The sequence below is a fragment of the Chiloscyllium plagiosum genome, unplaced genomic scaffold (genome assembly GCF_037043375.1).
Source record: "Chiloscyllium plagiosum isolate Xiang-an unplaced genomic scaffold, Cpla_swu_hap1 HiC_scaffold_39, whole genome shotgun sequence".
NCBI classification, from domain to species: Eukaryota; Metazoa; Chordata; class Chondrichthyes; order Orectolobiformes; family Hemiscylliidae; genus Chiloscyllium; species Chiloscyllium plagiosum.
In genome coordinates this window covers 86,868,419-86,895,374 of record NW_028270177.1, presented here as the reverse complement: position 1 = coordinate 86,895,374, position 26,956 = coordinate 86,868,419, and positions in this window count along the sequence as shown.

The window sequence follows — 26,956 nt, the reverse complement described above, 5'->3', positions numbered from 1 at the left end:
GTGAGTGTGAGGGGGTCAGGGTGACGGTGAAGGAGTGAGTGTGAGTCTGTCAGGGTGACGCTGGTGGAATGAGTGTGCGGGGGTCAGGTTGACGGTGATGGAGTGAGTGTGAGTGGGTCAGAGTGATGGTGATGGAGTGATTGTGAGGGGTTCAGGGTGAGGATGATGGAGTGAGTGTGAGGGGATCAGAATGACGGGGATGAAGTGAGTGTGAGGGGGTCAGATTGACGGTGATGGAGTGAGTGTGAGCAGGTCAGGGTGATGGTGATGTAGTGCGAGTGAGTGGGTCAGGGCGATGGTGATGATGTGAGAGTGAGGATGTCAGGGTGAGGGTGATGGAGTATCTGTGAGTCGGTCAGGATGACGGTGATGGAGTGAGTGCGAGGGGGCTAGGGTGATGGTGACAGAGTGAGTGTGAGGGGGTCAGGTTGACGGTGATGGAGTGAGTGTGAGAGTGTCAGGGTGTCGGTGAAGGAGTGAGTGCGAGGGTTCAGGGTGTGGATGATGGAGTGAGTGTGAGGGGGTTAGGGTGATGGTGACCGAGTGAGTGTGTGGTGCTCAGGGCGACTGTGATGGTGTGAATGTTAGGGGGTCAGGTTGAGGGTGATGGAGTGAGTGTGAGTGGTTCAGTGTGTCGGCGATAGAGTGACTGTGGGAGTATCAGCGTGTCGGTGATGGCGAGAGTGTGAGGGGGTCATTGTGACGGTGATGTAGTAAGTGTGAGGGGTTCAGCGAGACAGTGATGAAGTGAGTGTGAGGGGGTCAGTGTGACGGTGATTGAGTGAGTTTGAGCGGGGCAGGGTGACGGTGATGGAGTGAGTGTGAGGGGGTCAGGGTGACAGGGATGGAGTGAGTGTGAGTGTGTCAGGGTAACGGTGATGGAGTGAGTGTGAGAGGCTCACGATGAGGGTGATGGATTGAGTGCAAGCGTGTCAGTGTGACGATGAACGAGATGAGTATGAGTGGTTCAGGGTGACGGTGATTGAGTGATTGTGAGGGGGTCAGGGTGTCGGTGATGGAGTGAGTGTGAATGCGTCAGGGTGACGGTGAGAGAGTGAGTGAGAGTGTCAGGGTGTCGGTGATGGAGTGAGTGTGAGTGGGTCAGAGTGATGATGATGGAGTGAGTGAGAGTGTCAGGGTATCGGTGATGGAGTGAGTGTGAGGGGTTCAGGGTGAGGATGATGGAGTGAGTGTGAGGGGATCAGAATGACGGGGACGGATTGAGTGTGAGGGGGTCAGATTGATGGTGATGGAGTGAGTGTGAGGGGTTCAGGGTGACGATGATGTAGTGAGAGTGAGAGGGTCAGGGTGATGGTGATGATGTGAGAGTGAGGATGTCAGGGTGAGGGTGATGGAGTGACTGTGAGTCGGTCAGGATGATGGTGATGGAGAGGGTGTGAGGGGGTCAGGGTGACGGTGATGTAGTAAGTGTGAGGGGTTCAGCGAGACAGTGATGAAGTGAGTGTGAGGGGGTCAGTGTGACGGTGATTGAGTGAGTTTGAGCGGGGCAGGGAGACGGTGATGGAGTGAGTGTGAGGGGGTCAGGGTGACAGGGATGGAGTGAGTGTGAGGGTGTCAGGGTAATGGTGATGGAGTGAGTGTGCGAGACTCACGATGAGGGTGATGGATTGAGTTCAAGCGTGTCAGGGTGACGATGAATGAGTGAGTGTGAGTGGTTCAGGGTGACTGTGATTGAGTGATTGTGAGGGGGTCAGGGTGTCGGTGATGGAGTGAGTGTGAATGCGTCAGGGTGACGGTGATAGAGTGAGTGTAAGTGTCAGTGTGTCGGTGATGGAGTGAGTGTGAGGGGTTCAAGGTGAGGATGATAGAGTGAGTGTGAGGAATCAGAGTGACGGAGATGGAGTGAATGTGAGGGGATCAGATTGACGGTGATGGAGTGAGAGTGAGAGGGCCACAGTGACAGTGATGGAGTGAGTGTGAGGGGGTCAGCGTGTCGGTGATGGAGTGAGTGTGAGGGGGTCAGGGTGAGGATGATTGAGTGAGAATGAGGGGTTCAGTGTGACTGTGATGGAGAGAGTGTGAGGCGGTCAGGGTGACGGTGATGTAGTAAGTGAGAGGGGTTCAGCGAGACAGTGATGAAGTGAGTGTGAGGGGGTCAGTGTGACGGTGATTGAGTGAGTTTGAGCGGGGCAGGGTGATGGTGATGGAGTGAGTGTGAGGGGGCCAGGGTGACAGGGATGGAGTGAGTGTGAGAGGGTCATGGTGAGGGTGATGGAGTGATTGCAATTGATTCAGGGTGAGGGTGATGGAGTGAGTGTGAGGGGGTCAGTGTGATGCTGATGGAGTGAGTGTGAGGGGGGCAGTGTGACGGTGAAGGAGTGAGTGTGAGTCTGTCATGGTGACGCTGGTGGAATGAGTGTGCGGGGGTCAGGTTCACGGTGATGGAGTGAGTGTGAGTGGGTCAGAGTGATGGTGATGGAGTGAGTGTGAGGGGTTCAGGGTGAGGATGATGGAGTGAGTGTGAGGGGATCAGAATGATGGGGATGAAGTGAGTGTGAGGGGGTCAGATTGACGGTGATGGAGTGAGTGTGAGGAGGTCAGGGTGATGGTGATGTAGTGAGAGTGAGAGGGTCAGGGCGATGGTGATGATGTGAGAGTGAGGATGTCAGGGTGAGGGTGACGGAGTGTCTGTGAGTCGGTCAGGATGACGGTGATGGAGTGAGTGCGAGGGGGCTAGGGTGATGGTAACAGAGTGAGTGTGAGGGGGTAAGGCTGACAGTGATGCAGTGAGTGTGAGAGGGTCAGAGTGATGGTGAGGGAATGAGTGAGAGTGTCAGGGTGTCGGTGAAGGAGTGAGTGCGAGGGGTTCAGGGTGTGGATGATGGAGTGAGTGTGAGGGGATCAGAATGACGGGGATGGATTGAGTGTGAGGGGGTCAGATTGATGGTGATGGAGTGAGTGTGAAGGGGTCAGGGTGACGGTGATGTAGTGAGAGTGAGACGGTTAGGGTGATGGTGATGATGTGAGAGTGAGGATGTCACGGTGAGGGTGATGGAGTGACTGTGAGTCGGTCAGGATGACGGTGATGGAGTGAGTGCGAGGGGGTTAGGGTGATGGTGACCGAGTGAGTGTGTGGGACTCAGGGCGACTGTGATGGTGTGAATGTTAGGGGGTCAGGTTGAGGGTGATGGAGTGAGTGTGAGTGGTTCAGTGTGTCGGTGATAGAGTGACTGTGGGAGTGTCAGCGTGTCGGTGATGGAGTGAGTGTGAGGGGGTCAGGGTGAGGATGATTGAGTGAGAATGAGGGGTTCAGAGTGACTGTGATGGAGAAAGTGTGAGGATGTCAGGTTGACGGTGATGTAGTAAGTGTGAGGGGTACAGCGAGAATGTGATGAAGTGAGTGTGAGGGGGTCAGTGTGACGGTGATTGAGTGAGTTTGAGCGGGGCAGGGTGACGGTGATGGAGTGAGTGTGAGGGTGTCAGGGTAACGGTGATGGAGTGAGTGTGAGAGGCTCACGATGAGGGTGATGGATTGAGTGCAAGCGTGTCAGTGTGACGATGAACGAGTGAGTATGAGTGGTTCAGGGTGACTGTGATTGAGTGATTGTGAGGGGGTCGGGGTGTCGGTGATGGAGTGAGTGTGAATGCGTCAGGGTGATGGTGAGAGAGTGAGTGAGAGTGTCAGGGTGTCGGTGATGGAGTGAGTGTGAAAGGTTCAAGGTGAGGATGTTGGAGTGAGTGTGATTGATCAGAGTGACGGAGATGGAGTGAATGTGAGGGGGTCAGATTGACAGTGATGGAGTGAGAGTGAGGGGGTCAGGGTGACGGTGATGGATTGCATGAGATGCGGTCCGAGTGTCAGTGATGGAGCGAATGTGAGGGGTCAGGATGACGGTGATGGAGTGAGTGTCAGTGATCCATGCGACCGTGATGGAGTGAATGTGAGGGGGTCAGGTTGAGGGTGATGCAGTGAGTGTGAGTGGTTCAGTGTGTCGGTGATGGAGTGAGTGTAAGAGTGTCAGGGTGTCGGTGATTGAGTGAGCATGAGGGGGTCAGAGTGAATGTGATGGAGAGAGAGTGAGGCAGTCAGGGTGATGGTGACAGAGTGAATGTGAGGGGTCAGGGTGACGGTGATGGAGTGAGTGTGAGGGGGTCAGGGTGAGGTTGATGGAGAAAGTTTGAGGGTGTCAGGGTGACAGTGATGGAGTGAGTGTGAGAGGATCACGGTGACAATGATGGAGAGAGTGTGAGGGGGTCAGGGTGATGGTGATGGAGTGAGTGTGAGAGGGTCACAATGAGAGTGATGTAGTGAGCGCTAGTGGGTCAGGGTGACGGTGATGGAGTGAGTGTGAGGAGGTCAGGGTGACGGTGATAGAGTGAGTGTGAGGGGGTCAGGTTGACGGTGATGGAGTGAGTGTGAGTGGGTCAGAGTGATGATGATGGAGTGAGTGAGAGTGTCAGGGTGTCGGTGATGGAGTGAGTGTGAGGGCTTCAGGGTGAGGATGATGGAGTGAGTGTGAGGGGATCAGAATGACGGGGATGGATTGAGTGTGAGGGGGTCAGATTGATGGTGATGGAGTGAGTGTGAGTGGGTCAGGTGAGGATGATTGAGTGAGTATGAGGGTGTCAGAGTGACTGTGATGGAGAGAGTGTGAGGCGGTCAGGGTGATGGTGACAGAGTGAGTGTGAGGGGGTCAGGGTGACGGTGATGGTGTGAATGTGAGGGGGTCAGGTTGAGGATGATTGAGTGAGAATGAGGGTTTCAAAGTGACTGTGATGGAGAGAGTTTGAGGGGGTCAGGGTGACAGTGATGTAGTGAGTGTGAGAGTGACAGTGGGACGGTGAAGGAGTGAGTGTGACAGTGTAAGGGGGACGGTGATGGAGTGAGTGTGAGAGGGTCACAATGAGAGTGATGTAGTGAGCGCTAGTGGGTCAGGGTGACGGTGATGGAGTGAGTGTGAGGAGGTCAGGATGACTGTGATAGAGTGAGTGTGAGGGGATCAGGTTGACGGTGATGGAGTGAGTGTGAGTGGGTCAGAGTGATGGTGATGGAGTGAGTGAGAGTGTCAGGGTATCGGTGAAGGAGTGAGTGCGAGGGGTTCAGGGTGAGGATGATGGAGTGAGTGTGAGGGGATCAGAATGACGGGGATGGATTGAGTGTGAGGGGGTCAGATTGATGGTGATGGAGTGAGTGTGAGGGGGCCAGGGTGACGGTAATGTAGTGAGAGTGAGACGGTCAGGGTGATGGTGATGATGTGAGAGTGAGGATGTCACGGTGAGGGTGATGGAGTGACTGTGAGTCGGTCAGGATGACGGTGATGGAGTGAGTGCGAGGGGGTTAGGGTGATGGTGACCGAGTGAGTGTGTGGGGCTCAGGGCGACTGTGATGGTGTGAATGTTAGGGGGTCAGATTGAGGGTGATGGAGTGAGTGTGAGTGGTTCAGTGACTCGGTGATAGAGTGACTGTAGGAGTGTCAGCTGGTCGGTGATGGAGTGAGTGTGAGGGGGTCAGGGTGAGGATGATTGAGTGAGAATGAGGGTTTCAAAGTGACTGTGATGGAGAGAGTTTGAGGGGGTCAGGGTGACGGTGATGTAGTAAGTGTGAGGGGTTCAGCTAGACAGTGATGAAGTGAGTGTGAGGGGGTCATTTTGACGGTGATTGAGTGAGTTTGAGCGGGGCATGATGTAGTGAGATTGAGAGGGTCAGGGTGATGGTGATGATGTGAGAGTGAGGATGTCAGGGTGAGGGTGATGGAGTGTCTGTGAGTCGGTCAGGATGACGGTGATGGAGTGAGTGCGAGGGGTCTAGGGTGATGGTGACAGAGTGGGTGTGTGGGGGTCAGGGCGACTGTGATGGTGTGAATGTTAGGGGGTCAGGTTGATGCTGATGGAGTGAGTGTGAGTGGTTCAGTGTTTCGGTGATAGAGTGACTGTGGGAGCGTCAGCGGGACGGTGATGGAGTGAGTGTGAGAGTGGCATGATGAGAGTGATGGAGTGAGTGCGAGTAGGTCAGGGTAACGGCGACGGAGTAAGTGTGTGTGGTTCAGGGTGTTGGTGATGGAGTGAGTATGAGGGGGTCAGAGTGACTGTGATGGAGTGAGTGTGAGAGGGTCAGTGTGATAGTGATGGTGTAAGTGTGAGGGGATCAGGGACACAGTGATGGAGTGAGTGTGAGGGGTCAGTGTGACGGTGATTGAGTGAGTGTGAGGGGATCCGGTTGATGGCGATTGAGTGAGTTTGAGTGGATCAGGGTGACAGTGATGGAATGAGTGTGAGGGGGATAGGGTAACGGTGATGGACTGAGTGTGAGAGGGTCATGGTCACGGTGCTGGAGTGAGGGTGAGGCGGTCAGGGGGACGGAAATGGAGTGAGTGTGAGAGGGTCACGATGAGGGTGATGGAGTGAGTGCGATTGGTTTAGGGTGACGGTGATGAAGTAAGTGTGAGGGGTTCAGGATGACAGTGATGCAATGCGTGTCAGGGGGACAGTGTGACGGTGCTGGAGTAAGTGTGAGGGGGTCAGGGTGACGGTTAAGGAGTGAGTGTGAGGGGGTCAGAGTGACGGTTAAGGAGTGAGGGTGAGGGGGTCAGCGTGATGGTTCTGGAGTGAGTGTGAGGGGGTCAGGGTGACGGTGGTGGAGTGAATGTGAGGGGGTGAAGGTGAGGGTGATGCAGTGAGTGTGAGGGTTTCAGTGTGACGGTGATGGAGTGACTGTGAGGCTTTCAGGGTGACAGTGATGGAGTGAGTGTGAGAGGGTCATGGTGATAGTGATGGAGTGAGTGTGGGAGCGTCAGGCTGATGGTGATGGAATGAGTGTGAGGGGATCATGGTGAGTGTGATGGAGTGAATGTGAGGGTTTCAGGGTGACAGTGATGGAGGGAGTGTGAGAGGGTCACGGTGACAGTGATGGAGTGAATGTGAGAGGGTCACGACGACGCTGATGGAATGAGCATGAGAATGTCAGGGGGATGGTGATGGAGTGAGTGTGAGAGGGTCACGATGAGGGTGATGGAGTGAGTGTGAGTGGTTCAGGGTGTCGGTGATGGAGTGAGTGTGAAAGTGTCAGGGTGTCGGTGATGAAGTGAGTGTGAGGGGGTCAGAGTGACCGTGATGGCGAAAGTGTGAGGGGTTCAGACTGACGGTGATGGAGTGTGTGTCAGGGGGTCAGCTTGACGGTAATGGAATGGGTGAGATGGGGTCAGAGTGACAGTGATGGAGTGAGTGTGAGGGGGTCAGGGTGACAGTGATGGAGTGAGTATGAGGGGGTCAGAGTGACCGTGATGGCGAAAGTGTGAGGGGGTAAGGGTGACAGTGATGGAGTATGTGTCAGGGCGTCATGGCGACGGTGATGGAATGGATGAGATGGGGTCAGGGTGACGGTGATGGAGTGAGTGTGAGGGTGTGAGCGTGACGGTGATGGACTGAGTTTGAGGGGGTCAGGGTGATGGTGAAGGAGTGAGTGTGAGGGGGTCAGGGTGATGGTGATGGAGTGAAGGTGAGGGTGCAAAGGTGAGGGTGATGCAGTGAGTGTGAGGGGTTCCGTCTGACGGTGATGGAGTGAGTGTGAGGGTTTCAAGGTGACAGTGATGGAGTGAGTGTGATGGGATCAGCGTGAGTGTGATGGAGTGAGTGTGAGGGTTTCAGGGTGACAGTGATGGAGTGAGTGTGAGAGGGTCACGGTGACAGTGATAGAGTGAGTGTGAAGGGGTCCGGGTGACGGTGATGGAGTGAGTGTGAGGGGGTCAGGGTGAAGGTGATGGAGTGAGTGTGAGAGTGTCAGGGGAACAGTGACGGAGTGAATGTGAGAGTGTCAGGAGGATGGTGATGGAGTGAGTGGAGAGGGTCACGATGAGGATGATGGATTGAGTGCGAGTGTGTTCAGGATGACAGTGATGGAGTGAGTGTGAGGGGGTCAGCGTGACTGTGATTGAGTGAGTGTGAGGGGGTCAGGGTGGCGGTGATGGAGTGAGTGTGAGGGGGTCAGGGTGAAGGTTAAGGAGTGAGGGTGAGGGGGCCAGCGTGATGGTTCTGGAGTGAGTGTGAGGGGGTCAGGGTGACGGTGGTGGAGTGAATGTGAGGGGGTGAAGGTGAGGGTGATGCAGTGAGTGTGAGGGTTTCAGTGTGACGGTGATGGAGTGACTGTGAGGCTTTCAGAGTGACAGTGATGGAGTGAGTGTGAGAGGGTCATGGTGACAGTGATGGAGTGAGTGTGGGAGCGTCAGGCTGATGGTGATGGAATGAGTGTGAGGGGATCAGGGTGAGTGTGATGGAGTGAATGTGAGGGTTTCAGGGTGACAGTGATGGAGGGAGTGTGAGAGGGTCACGGTGACAGTGATGGAGCGAATGTGAGAGGTTCAGGGCGACGCTGATGGAATGAGCATGAGAATGTCAGGGGGACGGTGATGGAGTGAGTGTGAGAGGGTCACAATGAGGTTGATGGAGTGAGTGTGAGTGGTTCAGGGTGTCGGTGATGGAGTGAGTGTGAAAGTGTCAGGGTGTCGGTGATGAAGTGAGTGTGAGGGGGTCAGAGTGACCGTGATGGCGAAAGTGTGAGGGGTTCAGACTGACGGTGATGGAGTGTGTGTCAGGGGGTCAGGTTGACGGTAATGGAATGGGTGAGATGGGGTCAGAGTGAGAGTGATGGAGTGAGAATGAGGGGGTCAGAGTGACCGTGATGGCGAAAGTGTGAGGGGGTAAGGGTGACAGTGATGGAGTGTGTGTCAAGGGGTCAGGTTGACGGTCATGGACTGGGTGAGATGGGGTCAGAGTGTCCGTGGTGGCTAAAGTGTGAGGGGGTCAGGGTAACGGTGATGGAGTGTGTGTCAGGGCGTCAGGGTGACGGTGATGGAATGGATGAGATGGGGTCAGAGTGACAGTGATGCAGAGAGTGCGAGGGGGTCAGGGTGACGGTGATGGAGTGAGTGTGAGGGTGTGAGCGTGACGGTGATGGACTGAGTTAGAGGGGGTCAGGGTGATGGTGAAGGAATGAGTGTGAGGGGGTCAGGGTGATGGTGATGGAGTGAAGGTGAGGGTGCAAAGGTGAGGGTGATGCAGTGAGTGTGAGGGGTTCAGTCTGACGGTGATGGAGTGAGTGTGAGGGTTTCAAGGTGACAGTGATGGAGTGAGTGTGATGGGATCAGCGTGAGTGTGATGGAGTGGGTGTGAGGGTTTCAGGATGACAGTGATGGAGTGAGTGTGAGAGGGTCACGGTGACAGTGATAGAGTGAGTGTGAAGGGGTCCGGGTGACGGTGATGGAGTGAGTGTGAGGGGGTCAGGGTGAAGGTGATGGAGTGAGTGTGAGATTGTCAGGGGAACAGTGACGGAGTGAATGTGAGAGTGTCAGGAGGATGGTGATGGAGTGAGTGGAGAGGGTCACGATGAGGATGATGGATTGAGTGCGAGTGTGTTCAGGATGACAGTGATGGAGTGAGTGTGAGGGGATCAGCGTGACTGTGATTGAGTGAGTGTGAGGGGGTCAGGGTGGCGGTGATGGAGTGAGTGTGAGTGGGTCACGGTGACAGTGATGGAGCAAGTGAGAGTGTCAGGGTGTCGGTGATGGAGTGAGTGTATGGGGGTCAGGGGAGGATGATTGAGTGAGTATGAGAGGGTCAGAGTGAATGTGATGGAGAGAGTGTGAGGGGTCAGTGTGACAGAGATGGAGTGAGTGTGAGGGGGTCAGTGTGACAGTGATTGAGTGAGATTGAGTGGGTCAGGGTGACAGTGATGGAGTGAGTGTGAGGGGCAGAGGGTGACAGTGATGGAATGAGTGTGAGGGGGATAGGGTAACGGTGATGGACTGAGTGTGAGAGGGTCATGGTCACGGTGCTGGAGTGAGTGTGAGGCGGTCAGGGGGACGGAAATGCAGTGAGTGTGAGAGGGTCACGATGAGGGTGATGGACTGAGTGCGATTGGTTTAGAGTGACGGTGATGTAGTAAGAGTGAGGGGTTCTGGATGGCGGTGATGCAGTGAGTGTCAGGGGGTAAGTGTGACGGTGATGGAGTAAGTGTGAGGGGGTCAGGGTGACGGTTAAGGAGTGAGTGTGAGGGGATCAGCGTGATGGTGATGGAGTGAGTGTGAGGGGGTCAGGGTGACAGTGGTGGAGTGAATGTGAGGGGGTGAAGGTGAGGGTGATGCAGTGAGTGTGAAGAGTTCAGTGTGACAGTCAGGGAGTGACTGTGAGGGTTTCAGGGTGACGGTGATGGAATGAGCATGAGAATGTCAGGGGGACGGTAATGGAGTGAGTGTGAGAGTGTCAGTGGGACGGTGATGGTGTGAGTGTGGGAGGGTCATGATGAGGGTGACGGAGTGAGTGCGAGCAGGTCAATGTGACGGTGAAAGATTGACTGTGAGTGGTTCAGGGTGTCTGTGATGGAGTGAGTGTGAATGCGTCAGGGTGATGGTGAGAGAGTGAGTGAGAGTGTCAGGGTGTCGGTGATGGAGTGAGTGTGAAAGGTTCAAGGTGAGGATGATGGAGTGAGTGTGAGTGATCAGAGTGACGGAGATGGAGTGAATGTGTGGGGGTCAGATTGACGGTGATGGAGTGAGAGTGAGGGGGTCAGGGTGACGGTGATTGATTGCATGAGATGCGGTCAGAGTGTCAGTGATGGAGCGAGTGTGAGGGGTCAGGATGACGGTGATGGAGTGAGTGTCAGTGATCCATGCGACCGTGATGGAGTGAATGTGAGGGGGTCAGGTTGAGGGTGATGCAGTGAGTGTGAGTGGTTCAGTGTGTCGGTGATGGAGTGAGTGTAAGAGTGTCAGGGTGTCGGTGATTGAGTGAGCATGAGGGGGTCAGAGTGACTGTGATGGAGAGAGAGTGAGGCGGTCAGGGTGATGGTGACAGAGTGCATGTGAGGGGGTCCGGGTGACGGTGATGGTGTGAATGTGAGGGGGTCAGGTTGAGGGTGATGGAATGAGTGTGACGGTGTCAGGGTGACAGAGACGTATTGAGTGTGAGGGGTTCAGGGAGACAGTGATGGAGTGAGTGTGAGGGTTCAGTGTGACGGTGATGGAGTGAGTGTGAGGGGGTCAGGGTGAGGTTGATGGAGAAAGTTTGAGGGTGTCAGGGTGACAGTGATGGAGTGAGTGTGAGAGGATCACGGTGACAATGATGGAGAGAGTGTGAGGGGGTCAGGGTGATGGTGATGGAGTGAGTGTGAGAGGGTCACAATGAGAGTGATGTAGTGAGCGCTAGTGGGTCAGGGTGACGGTGATGGAGTGAGTGTGAGGAGGTCAGGGTGACGGTGATAGAGTGAGTGTGAGGGGGTCAGGTTGACGGTGATGGAGTGAGTGTGAGTGGGTCAGAGTGATGATGATGGAGTGAGTGAGAGTGTCAGGGTGTCGGTGATGGAGTGAGTGTGAGGGCTTCAGGGTGAGGATGATGGAGTGAGTGTGAGGGGATCAGAATGACGGGGATGGATTGAGTGTGAGGGGGTCAGATTGATGGTGATGGAGTGAGTGTGAGTGGGTCAGGTGAGGATGATTGAGTGAGTATGAGGGTGTCAGAGTGACTGTGATGGAGAGAGTGTGAGGCGGTCAGGGTGATGGTGACAGAGTGAGTGTGAGGGGGTCAGGGTGACGGTGATGGTGTGAATGTGAGGGGGTCAGGTTGAGGGTGATGGAGTGAATGTGACGGGGTCAGGGTGACAGTGACGTAGTGAGTGTGAGGGGTTCTGGGAGACAGTGATGGAGAGAGTGTGAGGGTTCAGTGTGACGGTGATGCAGTGAGTGTGAGGGGGTCAGGGTGAGGTTGATGGAGAGAGTGTGAGGGATACAGGGTGACAGTGGTGGAGTGAGTGTGAGAGGGTCACGGTGACAGTGATGGAGTGAGTGTGAGGGGGTCAGGGTGATGGTGATGGAGTGAGTGTGAGGGTGTGTGGTGAAAGGGTTAAAATTGTGTCCCAATACATGTGTGAATCTAACCGAAAATGGAAGGTGTCGCTTAGTCCCGTGTGAATCTTATTATACACCTTCCCGTGTGAATCTTCTTATCTGTATGTAACCAGAATGGAATGTGTTTTTTAGCCTTGCTCTGCTGTTCACATGAATGTTTATATCTGGAAAAGAGTATATCAGCTGGAAAAGTCTCCAGTTCGGTAGAGTCTGCTCTGGGGTTGCGTTTAACCGCCGAGCGTGGGTTGTTGGCAACCGCTCTACGAGAACTGACGGCTCCCAGTTCCGGTAACACGTAGAGTGAGTATAAACCAGACCCGTTGTAAGTACGAGACCTGGTTGTGGCGACGCTGCGGGGAATAAAACACTTATATTCTAGCAGACTCGCCTCTTGGCTGTTTGTTCTGTGTCAGACTACTTTCCTGCGAGCCTGGTCCTTGACCTTGAGAATTTTTTAAAACATTTTGGCGTAGCCGGCAGGATCAATCGCAATTGAGGAAAGATTTTGATACAGAACAATGTTTTGGAAAAAGGCTAAGAAACCAGAGGAACAAACTGTGGAGGTCCCGACCGTCCCGGGATGGCATGGACCGTGGCATGGCGTGGCAGTTTGTTTGAGAAATGGTGGGGGGCGACCGGAGAACTGGGAGGCCGAGGGCGTAGGAACCCCAGGGTCGCTGCTGTCCACCCTTGAGAGGATCCCAGTCCTGCCGAAGAACCCCTTGCCTGGGGTACAGCGGAGGATGTGGGCCTGTGCGGCGGCTTGTAGACAACAGTCAGACAAGCGCCAAAAAGCTGAAGCAGAATTTGCCCTCCTGAAACATGAGCAGGGACTCAGTTCGGGAGATGCCTCTATGTTGAGGCAGGAAATTATGAAGTTAAAAGCTGAATTGACAGCATTAACTGAACTAGCAGGACGAACTATTATGTATCTGTCTGCTAAGAAACGGAAAGAGAAAAGGAAGGTCCCTCGAACCCCGGACCCGGTACAAGTACGGGCGTTTGTAGCCCAGTTAAATAACGGGGATCGGTGGGATATCGATCATTGGGATGGGAACATTTGGGGAGATTCAGATGATCAGTACGAAGAGGACCCACCCGTACTCCAAGCTAAACCAGTGGTTAGGAGAAAGCAGGTTCAGAGACGTCTCCCAGTGCAACGGGAGGTAATGTTAGATGAGGAAGGAAACCCTATACGGAGTGAACAAGGGGAGGCAATTATGCATGAATTACCGCGGGCTCAGCCTCCTGCAGAATTCTCTGAATTAACGGAAGACTTCACTACCGATGAGGTGCTGTTTATCACCCAGAAAACCCGACGTAATCCTGGGGAGCCGTTAGAGCTATGGCTAATTCGGCTCCTCGAGGAAGGGGGGCAACAAGTGCAGGTAGACTATCAGGATGCTCCCAAGTTTGGTGGATTAGCAAAGGATGCTGCCATAGACCTGGGGTACCGCAGACAAGCCAAGGATATGGTAATAGATCGCAGTATGGGGACCTTATTTGGGATGTATGCCAGGGCAGTGGCCGAACAGTATCCCTTCCCGTCCGATTGGCCCCCCTTGGAAGGAACTTGGACAACAATTAAGGAAGGGGTTCAGAGGCTAACCCGTTTGTGTGTGCGGGATGCCCTGTTGCTGGGAGTGCTGGACGAGGTAGATAACACAAATGTTAGTAGACAGACGAGAGACCACCTAGTGAAGACTGCCCCCCCCCCTATTATAAACCACTGTTATTAACCATAATGTTGAGTGGACGGGGAGAAACCCTAGGAGATGCCCGTAGTATGATGAGGGAGATGGGTGGTTTGGGGGATTGGGGACCCACAACCCGTGCTTCTCAGGGGGGCACGGAGGGGCGACGCCCTGAGGCTCGGGCAGGGGGAAAAGTAAACCCTAATCAAGGAAGTAACCAAGGCCCCTCACGGCGTGCTTTGTGGCAAGCTTTGATACGGGCGCAGGTCCCAGCATCGGAGATTGATGGCCTACCTACACCGGAATTAAAAGACTTATGCAGACGAAAGGGACTGAAGGTGTCCCGGGTAGAGACGGAGTCCCGACCCACTATGGAAGACCTAGTGGAATTACTAACACAAAAATGTCAGACACGGGGTCCGGTTGTTAATGAGCCTCGAAGGGGTAGAACTTCCACTTCCCAGCGGTGGGAATCCTCGGAGGACGAGGAGGAGGAGGAGGTACGGCCTCCCCTCCGAGAGTGTTATAAAGTGGATAGGCGTGGCCGGAAACCTAGTAAGAAAGGCAAGAACAAAGAAGGGCGAGGCAAACGTCTTTACCCAGTGCTGTCTGGGGAAGATGAATGGGAGGAACAATAGGAATCGGGCCAAGCCCCAAGGGTTTGCCCACGAACGAGCCAATGGTCAGCAGACGACATTCGATCTATTGGCGCAAATCCGTCCAAACCGTTATGGCTCTAGTGGACACAGGGGTGGAGGCCACCTTAATCTATGGGACGCCCCATAAGTTTAAAGGAACCCCAGTCACGCTGGTTGGGCTGGGAGGTAATCTGATTGAAGGAAAAACAGTACAATTGCCCCTAAAGATAGGTACAATGCCCATTAAAACTTATTCAATTATCATTACACCGGTTAGAGAATGGATCCTGGGAATGGACATTCTGGCCGGTTTAACACTTCACCTCCAACAAGGGAAGCTTGAATTTGGAATCACGAAAATGGCTTTGCGCTGTAGGACGGTGTTAGTGGGAAAGGTTAAAATGGACCCCTTCCCCATCCCGATCGCCGATCGCGTAATAAGTCTTAGACAGTATAGGATTCCCGGCGGACATAAAGAAATATCCGCCACAATTAAGGATTATTTGGAAGCGGGAGTGCTTAGGACATGCACCACGGCGTGGAATAACCCCTTATGGCCCGTACATAAAGCCGATGGGTCATGGCGGATGACGGTAGATTATCGGCAACTAAACCGTCACACTCCGGCCTTGACGGCAGCGGTCCCGGATGCCGTTCTATTATAGGACGAATCCAACATCATCCAGGGGTGTGGTACGGAGTAATTGATTTGGCTAATGCCTTCTTCACAATTCCTATTCCCGAAGATAGGCAGGAACAGTTCGCATTCACTTGGGAGGGTAGACAATTCACGTTCACGCGATTGCCCCAAGGATATCTGCATAGCCCTACTATCTGCCACCGGATAGTTGCAGAACACTTGGCTGCCTTTAAAGTGCCTGACGAAGTGATGATCTCGCACTATATTGACGATATGATGATACAGGGGACAAGTCAGAAGCAGGTTCAGGAATTGCTGGACCAACTGGTTCAACATATGCGAGGATATGGGTGGGAGATCAACCCAGCCAAAATCCAGGGTCCCTCACAAACGGTAAAATTCTTAGGAATCGTGTGGAACAAGGGGGAAAGGGAAATCACTGCGAAAGCTAAAAATAAGATTCAGGTCTTTGCCGTCCCTCACACCCAGAAGGACGTGCAGCAATTTATTGGGTTATTCGGATTCTGGAGACAGCATATTCCCCATTTAGGACAAATTTTAAAACCTTTGTATCGAGTTACGAGGAAAAAGGCAGCGTTCGAATGGACGGAGGTCCATCAAACTGCATTTGAAATGGCCAAGCAAGCGATACAGCAAGCTGTATCCTTGGGAAAGATACAGTCAGGACCTGTAGAACTGCAAGTCTCAGCACAGGGGGATTATGCCAATTGGAGCTTATGGCAAAAACAGGGAAGAACCCGTAAGCCACTGGGATTTTGGTCCCGAAAATTACCCCCGGCAGGGGAACGGTATACCCCCTTTGAGAAACAGTTATTAGCATGCTACTGGGGCTTGGTGGAAACCGAAGCCCTGACCATTGGACATGAAGTGATCATGAGAACAGCTATCCCTATTCTTCCGTGGGTACTTAGTGACCCCACTACCCACCGAATAGGAACTGCCCAAGAGAGCAGCATCATTAAATGGAAATGGTATGTGTCGGAGAGAGGGCGGACTGGACAGAAAGGAGTGTCAGTCCTACATGAGCAAGTGGCGGAGGCCCCTGAGGAAGGGGAAAAACGGTTTGAGGTGATTGAATACAAGGAATCACCCGTTAAGATGGGAAAACGGTATGATGAACTGACCCCGGATGAACAAGCCACGGCTTGGTTCGTAGATGGGTCAGCCCAATGGAAAGCGGGACAGCGTAGATGGAAAGCTGCCGCCTTTAACCCAAAACAAGGCACTACCCTAGAAGAATTAGGGGAGGGAAAAAGTAGTCAGTGGGCAGAATTAAAAGCAGTGCATATGGTAGTCATGCAAGCAGGGGTCATGGGAGTTTGTTTGTTCTCTGACTCGTGGTCAGTGGTTAACGGCATGACACAATGGATGCCAACTTGGCAGGCCAATCAGTGGATGATCCAGAATAGGGAAGTATGGGGTAAACAGTTATGGGAAGATATATGGGAGAAAGCTCAATACCTGGTCATATACATCACCCACGTAGATGCCCATACATCTCGAAATGATGTGGAAGCTCTACATAACCGATATGTGGATGGTATCGTCCGAACCATGATGGTGCAAAGGGGCACCTCAGTGGACCTAGCTAGATGGGCACACCTTAAGGCTGGGCACTGGGGAGTGCAAGGAACCTTGCAATGGGCTCGAGACCGAGGAATAGATCTTATGGTAGATGATGTTAAGACTGCAGTAAACCAGTGTGAGCAGTGTCAACATCAGCGGCAGGGAGTGCCCCAACACATGATGGGACATATCCATCGGGGGGATGGTCCGGGACAGAGCTGGCAAATGGACTTTGTGGGTCCCTTACCCTCCTCACAAGGATGTAACCACATATGTACAGCTGTGGACACTATGTCTGGGGTTTTGGTAGCCCATCCCTGTCGTCACAACAATCAACAGGCTACCTTGCGATGTTTAGATTTGATTGAACAATTTTATGGATTGCCCATACAGGTCCAGAGTGACAATGGCTCCCATTTCACAGGAAGGGCGGTAAAGCAGTGGTGTCACGATAACCACGTGGAATGGGTTTATCATGTACCCTATCACCCACAAGCTGCGGGACTTATAGAACGAATGAATGGGCTTCTGAAGTCCTCACTACGAAAAGCAGGAGGTTGCAATGACTTAACAGGTTGGAAGAAGCAACTAATTCGGGTGGTGAAACAAATTAATAACCGCCCATTAGGAAATGGGGTAACACCCTTGAATAGGATGATACGAGTATGTGATACCCCAAAGACTCAGCCTATTAAAATGTGGAAATTCGCTGAGGAAGCTGATATTCCCGTAAGGGCCACGCCGGTTTTGGCTGGACTGGACCTACGAGCACTAACTGCCCAGACTTTGATCCAACAGAAACCTACGGTGATTAAGACCGGATTAGGATTGATTTGTCCCCCTGGAACCTATGGGCATATCCTCCCGCGGTCGGGACTGTCACTAAAGGGGATTGATGTGATGGCAGGCGTAATTGACGCGGAATACCAAGGGGAGTTGGGGGTGATCCTGGTCAACATCACCGCTGAACCTTACGTGATACAGAAGGGGGACAGAATAGCGCAATTGGTCATTAAGCCATGTAACCTTACAACGGTGGAAGAGACGGGAGCTCCCGTTACGGTTACTGAGCGTGGGACGGGGGGATTTGGGTCTGCTGACACTAAGGGGGCCAAGGTATGGGTGCGCCAGACGACCGGCCCCCCCAGGCCGGCCGAAATCATAGCACAGGGGAAGGACAGTCTGGTCACCATTATGTACCCCGGGGACCCGACCTGGGCAAACGTCCCGGCGAACCAGTGCTACTTACGTGAGACCTAAATAATGTTGTAATTGCTATGCACCCGCAGGCTGGCCCTCCGCCTTGAACATGGGGTGGTCATGGGGATTGCGACTCCTATTGGCGATGTTCGCGATCGGATGGCCACTCCAGGGCATCGGTATCACGGCCTGGACGCTGGTACCGGTCGCCCGCCATGAGGTGCGGTGGGAGGCCAGTAGCCAGCGACGGACGCAGGACAATTTTACATGTGAACCCGGTCAGCAGTGCGTTGTTCTGACTCTCACCAGCGACTGTCAATTGTACACGTGTGCACAGTGCTACATGCGCCGGGATGGGGAAAAATATGACATATCGTTCATACCGCCTAATTGCACCCTGGTGGTAAATGCCCAAGTCAAGACGTGTTTGTGGGACCGACGCACCCAGACATGCGGGACAACGGGGACTCATTGGAGCGTCACAGCTCGGGGGGAAGATCTGTGGCTGCGCAATGCCACCGATATTCGGAATCGTCATCGATTCATGTGGTTAATAATGGTACTGCCCTCGACGAACGCCCCGTCTGAGGCGTTATTAAACCCCACGCGGGGCGGGCCAGCCACGGGGGGCGTGCGGTCGCATCGAACACAGTTGGCCCCTATTATGTCAACTTGTCAACAGATGGCCCGGGCGGTACTGCACACTGATGTTCATTGGCGGGTACAGTTGCCCCTCATACCCAAGTGTCATACCAAGAGGCGGCGACGAGCGTGGTACGACACCCTGCTGGGAGGCGCAGGAACTGTTATGGGTATCTCGAATGCCATTGACTCTGAGGTGACCCGTACTAAATTATCTAACACGGGACAGGCCACCTCACAAGGACTACATACTATTGGAAGGTGGATGCCATCCGTAATGATGACTCAAGGAGAGACAGCTGAAATAATGATACGATCTCTGCAATGGGAACTGGATGTCTGGGGTGCCACTCAGGAACTGTTTGAGAACATTACGGCTCAGTTAAATTGGACTGCCTGTCATATTCAAATGTTGCATGCTCAAATACAGAAAGAACGCTTTTTGCGTGTGGTAACATCCCCCAATGTACAAGCGTGGAGGGGACTATGGAATGTATCTGAGAAATTGTGGATGATAACCCATCCAGAGCGAACATGGTGTAACGCAACTATGTGTAACGGATACTTTGTTACCATGAATGTAACCCACACTGTTACGGTCTGTCAATATTATGTATTACCAGTGATTACATCTTCTGGATATTATTTTCTGAAGACAAGGGGACAGTGGTTTAGCCCAGATACCAATATTACCTATGATCTGTCCGCTTGTGAACAGACTGATCAGGGGAAAACTTGCCTACTGATGGACAGGTATCGGGACCCTTGCTTGACTAAGGGAACGGCCCTGTGCGAATGGACTGTTGAGACTCCAAGGGACATGATGTGGCAGATTGGGCCACACACGCTCTGTGTGGCTACCAATAATCCACATTGTATGCTTCCCTCAGCACCGTTCTCGGGATGCCTCTCAAATGTCTATCAGTGGCACTGGCAGAATCATACCTATTTGTTGACCACTTATAGCAGTGCTCGCCACTTTACCAAGGTGCAGTGGAAAGTGCTGATGAATCCTTGGAACATTTCCCTGGATCGGTTTAAGCGAGCATTGGACCGATCCGAGGAGCTTAAGCAGATATTACGAAAGCATCAAACCAATGTCACCAAGGTTACGGTGTCTACCTTTATACATGGACAGGAGGTAGTACATGCTGCCCGTGTAGTGGACGTGGAGTCAGCTCATCATTGGTGGGACATATTGAGTGGTATGTCCTCCACTGCGGGGACATTCCTGTTCCCACCCTTGTCGATCCTGGTAGCGGTCCTGGTGATTTTAACATGCTGTAATGTCCTGACTTGCTTGTATATTTGGCGTGTACGTAGGCGCTTGTTAGAAAGAATACATATGGGCATAATGTAACACATGTATTGGGCCAAGCAGTGGAATGTGGTGTAAAATTATGTCCCAATACATGTGTGAATCATAATGCAACACATGTATTGGACCAAGCAGTGGAATGTGGTGAAAGGGTTAAAATTGTGTCCGAATACATGTGTGAATCTAACCGAAAATGGAAGGTGTCGCTTAGTCCCGTGTGAATCTTATTATACACCTTCCCGTGTGAATCTTCTTATCTGTATGTAACCAGAATGGAATGTGTTTTTTAGCCTTGCTCTGCTGTTCACATGAATGTTTATATCTGGAAAAGAGTATATCAGCTGGAAAAGTCTCCAGTTCGGTAGAGTCTGCTCCGGGGTTGCGTTTAACCGCCGAGCGTGGGTTGTTGGCAACCGCTCTAAGAGAACTGACGGCTCCCAGTTCCGGTAACACGTAGAGTGAGTATAAACCAGACCCGTTGTAAGTACGAGACCTGGTTGTGGCGACGCTGCGGGGAATAAAACACTTATATTCTAGCAGACTCGCCTCTTGGCTGTTTGTTCTGTGTCAGACTACTTTCCTGCGAGCCTGGTACTTGACCTTGAGAATTTTTTAAAACAGGGTGTCAGGGTGACAGTGATGTAGTGAGTGTGAGAGTGACAGTGGGACGGTGATGGAGTGAGTGTGACAGTGTAAGGGGGACGGTGATGGAGTGAGTGTGAGAGGGTCACAATGAGAGTGATGTAGTGAGCGCTAGTAGGTCAGGGTGACGGTGATGGAGTGAGTGTGAGGGGGTCAGGTTGACGGTGATGGAGTGAGTGTGAGTGGGTCAGAGTGATGGTGATGGAGTGAGTGAGAGTATCAGGGTATCGGTGAAGGAGTGAGTGCGAGGGGTTCAGGGTGAGGATGATGGAGTGAGTGTGAGGGGATCAGAATGACGGGGATGGTTTGAGTGTGAGGGGGTCAGATTGATGGTGATGGAGTGAGTGTGAGGGGGCCAGGGTGACGGTAATGTAGTGAGAGTGAGACGGTCAGGGTGATGGTGATGATGTGAGAGTGAGGATGTCACGGTGAGGGTGATGGAGTGACTGTGAATCGGTCAGGATGACGGTGAAGGAGTGAGTGCGAGGGGGTTAGGGTGATGGTGACCGAGTGAGTGTGTGGGGCTCAGGGCGACTGTGATGGTGTGAATGTTAGGGGGTCAGATTGAGGGTGATGGAGTGAGTGTGAGTGGTTCAGTGTCTCGGTGATAGAGTGACTGTGGGAGTGTCAGCGTGTCGGTGATGGAGTGAGTGTGAGGGGGTCAGGGTGAGGATGATTGAGTGAGAATGAGGGTTTCAAAGTGACTGTGATGGAGAGAGTTTGAGGGGGTCAGGGTGACGGTGATGTAGTAAGTGTGAGGGATTCAGCTAGACAGTGATGAAGTGAGTGTGAGGGGGTCAGTGTGACGGTGATTGAGTGAGTTTGAGCGGGGCATGATGTAGTGAGATTGAGAGGGTCAGGGTGATGGTGATGATGTGAGAGTGAGGATGTCAGGGTGAGGGTGATGGAGTGTCTGTGAGTCGGTCAGGATGACGGTGATGGAGTGAGTGCGAGGGGTCGAGGGTGATGGTGACAGAGTGAGTGTGTGGGGGTCAGGGCGACTGTGATGGTGTGAATGTTAGGGGGTCAGGTTGATGGTGATGGAGTGAGTGTGAGTGGTTCAGTGTTTCGGTGATAGAGTGACTGTGGGAGCGTCAGCGTGAAGGTGATGGAGTGAGTGTGAGAGTGGCACGATGAGAGTGATGGAGTGAGTGCGAGTAGGTCAGGGTGACGGCGACGGAGTAAGTGTGTGTGGTTCAGGGTGTTGGTGATGGAGTGAGTATGAGGGGGTCAGAGTGACTGTGATGGAGTGAGTGTGAGAGGGTCAGTGTGACGGTGATGGAGTGAGTGTGAGTGTTTCAAGGTGACAGTGATGGAGTGAGTGTGATGGGATCAGCGTGAGTGTGATGGAGTGAGTGTGAGGGTTTCAGGGTGACAGTGATGGAGTGAGTGTGAGAGGGTCACGGTGACAGTGATAGAGTGAGTGTGAAGTGGTCCGGGTGACGGTGATGGAGTGAGTGTGAGGGGGTCAGGGTGAAGGTGATGGAGTGAGTGTGAGAGGGTCAGTGTGATAGTGATGGTGTAAGTGTGAGGGGGTCAGGGACACAGTGATGGAGTGAGTGTGAGGGGTCAGTGTGACGGTGATTGAGTGAGTGTGAGGGGATCCGGGTGATGGCGATTGAGTGAGTTTCAGTGGATCAGGGTGACAGTGATGGAATGAGTGTGAGGGGGATAGGGTAACGGTGATGGACTGAGTGTGAGAAGGTCATGGTCACGGTGCTGGAGTGAGGGTGAGGCGGTCAGGGGGACGGAAATGGAGTGAGTGTGAGAGGGTCACGATGAGGGTGATGGAGTGAGTGCGATTGGTTTAGGGTGACGGTGATGAAGTGAGTGTGAGGGGTTCAGGATGACGGTGATGCAATGCGTGTCAGGGGGTCAGTGTGACGGTGCTGGAGTAAGTGTGAGGGGTCAGGGGAGGATGATTGAGTGAGTATGAGGGGGTCAGAGTGACTCTGATGCAGAGAGTGTGAGAGGGTCATTGTGACAGTGATGGTGTAAGTGTGAGGGGGTCAGGGACACAGTGATGGAGTGAGTGTGAGGGGTCAGTGTGACGGTGATTGAGTGAGTGTGAGGGGATCCGGTTGATGGCGATTGAGTGAGTTTGAGTGGATCAGGGTGACAGTGATGGAATGAGTGTGAGGGGGATAGGGTAACGGTGATGGACTGAGTGTGAGAGGGTCATGGTCACGGTGCTGGAGTGAGGGTGAGGCGGTCAGGGGGACGGAAATGGAGTGAGTGTGAGAGGGTCATGATGAGGGTGATGGACTGAGTGCGATTGGTTTAGGGTGACGGTGATGAAGTAAGTGTGAGGGGTTCAGGATGACGGTGATGCAATGCGTGTCAGGGGGACAGTGTGACGGTGCTGGAGTAAGTGTGATGGGTCAGGGTGACGGTTAAGGAGTGATTGTGAGGGGGTCAGAGTGACGGTTAAGGAGTGAGGGTGAGAGGGTCAGCGTGATGGTTCTGGAGTGAGTGTGAGGGGGTCAGGGTGACGGTGGTGGAGTGAATGTGAGGGGGTGAGGGTGAGGGTGATGCAGTGAGTGTGAGGGTTTCAGTGTGACGGTGATGGAGTGACTGTGAGGCTTTCAGGGTGACAGTGATGGAGTGAGTGTGAGAGGGTCATGGTGATAGTGATGGAGTGAGTGTGGGAGCGTCAGGCTGATGGTGATGGAATGAGTGTGAGGGGATCAGGGTGAGTGTGATGGAGTGAATGTGAGGGTTTCAGGGTGACAGTGATGGAGGGAGTGTGAGAGGGTCACGGTGACAGTGATGGAGTGAATGTGAGAGGGTCAGGACGACGCTGATGGAATGAGCATGAGAATGTCAGGGGGATGGTGATGGAGTGAGTGTGAGAGGGTCACGATGAGGGTGATGGAGTGAGTGTGAGTGGTTCAGGGTGACGGTGATGGAGTGAGTGTGAAAGTGTCAGGGTGTCGGTGATGAAGTGAGTGTGAGGGGGTCAGAGTGACCGTGATGGCGAAAGTGTGAGGGGTTCAGACTGACGGTGATGGAGTGTGTGTCAGGGGGTCAGCTTGACGGTAATGGAATGGGTGAGATGGGGTCAGAGTGACAGTGATGGAGTGAGTGTGAGGGGGTCAGGGTAACAGTGATGGAGTGAGTATGAGGGGGTCAGAGTGACCGTGATGGCGAAAGTGTGAGGGGGTAAGGGTGACAGTGACGGAGTATGTGTCAGGGCGTCATGGCGACGGTGATGGAATGGATGAGATGGGGTCAGGGTGACGGTGATAGAGTAAGTGTGAGGGTGTGAGCGTGACGGTGATGGACTGAGTTTGAGGGGGTCAGGGTGATGGTGAAGGAGTGAGTGTGAGGGGGTCAGGGTGATGGTGATGGAGTGAAGGTGAGGGTGCAAAGGTGAGGGTGATGCAGTGAGTGTGAGGGGTTCAGTCTGACGGCGATGGAGTGAGTGTGAGTGTTTCAAGGTGACAGTGATGGAGTGAGTGTGATGGGATCAGCGTGAGTGTGATGGAGTGAGTGTGAGGGTTTCAGGGTGACAGTGATGGAGTGAGTGTGAGAGGGTCACGGTGACAGTGATAGAGTGAGTGTGAAGTGGTCCGGGTGACGGTGATGGAGTGAGTGTGAGGGGGTCAGGGTGAAGGTGATGGAGTGAGTGTGAGAGTGTCAGGGGAACAGTGACGGAGTGAATGTGAGAGTGTCAGGAGTATGGTGATGGAGTGAGTGGAGAGGGTCACGATGAGGATGATGGATTGAGTGCGAGTGTGTTCAGGATGACAGTGATGGAGTGAGTGTGAGGGGGTCAGCGTGACTGTGATTGAGTGAGTGTGAGGGGGTCAGGGTGACGGTTAAGGAGTGAGGGTGAGGGGGTCAGCGTGATGGTTCTGGAGTGAGTGTGAGGGGGTCAGGGTGACGGTGGTGGAATGAATGTGAGGGGTGAAGGTGAGGGTGATGCAGTGAGTGTGAGGGTTTCAGTGTGACGGTGATGGACTGACTGTGAGGGTTTCAGAGTGACAGTGATCGAGTGAGTGTGAGAGGGTCATGGTGACAGTGATGGAGTGAGTGTGGGAGCGTCAGGCTGATGGTGATGGAATGAGTGTGAGGGGATCAGGGTGAGTGTGATGGAGTGAATGTGAGGATTTCAGGGTGACAGTGATGGAGGGAGTGTGAGAGGGTCACGGTGACAGTGATGGAGCGAATGTGAGAGGGTCAGGGCGACACTGATGGAATGAGCATGAGAATGTCAGGGGGACGGTAATGGAGTGAGTGTGAGAGTGTCACGATGAGGGTGATGGAGTGAGTGTGAAAGTGTCAGGGTGTCGGTGATGAAGTGAGTGTGAGGGGGTCAGAGTGACCGTGATGGCGAAAGTGTGAGGGGTTCAGACTGACGGTGATGGAGTGTGTGTCAGGGGGTCAGGTTGACGGTAATGGAATGGGTGAGATGGGGTCAGAGTGACAGTGATGGAGTGAGAATGAGGGGGTCAGAGTGACCATGAAGGCGAAAGTGTGAGGGGGTAAGGGTGACAGTGATGGAGTGTGTGTCAAGGGGTCAGGTTGACGGTCATGGACTGGGTGAGATGGGGTCAGAGTGTCCGTGGTGGCTAAAGTGTGAGGGGGTCAGGGTAACGGTGATGGAGTGTGTGTGAGGGTGTGAACGTGACGGTGATGGACTGAGTTAGAGGGGGTCAGGGTGATGGTGAAGGAGTGAGTGTGAGGGGGTCAGGGTGACGGTGATGGAGTGAGTGTGAGGGTGTGAGCGTGACGGTGATGGACTGAGTTAGAGGGGGTCAGGGTGATGGTGAAGGAGTGAGTGTGAGGGGGTCAGGGTGATGGTGATGGAGTGAAGGTGAGGGTGCAAACGTGAGGTTGATGCAGTGAGTGTGAGGGGTTCAGTCTGACGGTGATGGAGTGAGTGTGAGGGTTTCAAGGTGACAGTGATGGAGTGAGTGTGATGGGATCAGCGTGAGTGCGATGGAGTGAGTGTGAGGGTTTCAGGATGACAGTGATGGAGTGAGTGTGAGAGGGTCACGGTGACAGTGATAGAGTGAGTGTGAAGGGGTCCGGGTGACGGTGATGGAGTGAGTGTGAGGGGGTCAGGGTGAAGGTGATGGAGCGAGTGTGAGAGTGTCAGGGGAACAGTGACGGAGTGAATGTGAGACTGTCAGGAGGATGGTGATGGAGTGAGTGGAGAGGGTCACGATGAGGATGATGGATTGAGTGCGAGTGTGTTCAGGATGACAGTGATGGAGTGAGTGTGAGGGGGTCAGGGTGGCGGTGATGGAGTGAGTGTGAGTGGGTCACGGTGACAGTGATGGAGTAAGTGAGAGTGTCAGGGTGTCGGTGATGGAGTGAGTGTATGGGGGTCAGGGGAGGATGATTGAGTGAGTATGAGAGGGTCAGAGTGAATGTGATGGAGAGAGTGTGAGGGGGTCAGTGTGACAGAGATGGAGTGAGTGTGAGGGGGTCAGTGTGACAGTGATTGAGTGAGATTGAGTGGGTCAGGGTGACAGTGATGGAGTGAGTGTGAGGGGCAGAGGGTGACAGTGATGGAATGAGTGTGAGGGGGATAGGGTAACGGTGATGGACTGAGTGTGAGAGGGTCATGGTCACGGTGCTGGAGTGAGTGTGAGGCGGTCAGGGGGACGGAAATGCAGTGAGTGTGAGAGGATCACGATGAAGGTGATGGACTGAATGCGATTGGTTTAGAGTGACGGTGATGTAGTAAGAGTGAGGGGTACTGGATGGCGGTGATGCAGTGAGTGTCAGGGGGTCAGTGTGACAGTGATGGAGTAAGTGTGAGGGGGTCAGGGTGACGGTTAAGGAGTGAGTGTGAGGGGATCAGCGTGATGGTGATGGAGTGAGTGTGAGGGGGTCAGGGTGACAGTGGTGGAGTGAATGTGAGGGGGTGAAGGTGAGGGTGATGCAGTGAGTGTGAAGAGTTCAGTGTGACAATCAGGGAGTGACTGTGAGGGTTTCAGGGTGACGGTGATGGAATGAGCATGAGAATGTCAGGGGGACGGTAATGGAGTGAGTGTGAGAGTGTCGGTGATGGTGTGAGTGTGGGAGGGTCATGATGAGGGTGACGGAGTGAGTGCGAGCAGGTCAATGTGACGGTGAAAGATTGACTGTGAGTGGTTCAGGGTGTCTGTGATGGAGTGAGTGTGAGAGTATCAGGGTGTTGGTGATGGAGTGACTGTGCGGGTGTCAGGGTGAAGATGATTGAGTGAGTGTGAGGGGATCAGAGTGACGGTGATGGAGTGAGTGTGAGGGGGTCAGGGTGATGGTGATTGAGTGAGTGTGAGGGGGTCAGGGTGACGATGATGGAGTGAGTGTGATAGCGTGAGCGTGATGGTGATGGAGTGAGTTTGAGGGGTCAGGGTAATGGTGAAGTTGTGAGTGTGAGGGTGTCAGGGTGACGGCGGTGGAATGAGTGTGCAGGGGTCAGGGTGATAGTGATGGACTAAATGTGATGGGGCAAAGGTGAGGGTGATGCAATGAGTGTGAGGGGTTCAGTGTGACAATGATGGAGTGAGTGAGTGTTTCAGGGTGACAGTGATGGAGTGAGTGTGAGAGGGTCACGATGAAGGTGATGGAGTGAGTGCGATTGAGTCAGGGTGACGGTGATGCAGTGAGTGTCAGGGTGTCAGTGTGACGGTGATGGAGTGAGTTTGAAGGTGTCAGGGTGACCGTGATTGTGTCGTGTGAGTCAGTCAGTGTGATGGTGATGGAGAGAGTGTGAGGGGGTCATGGTAACAGTGATGGAGTGA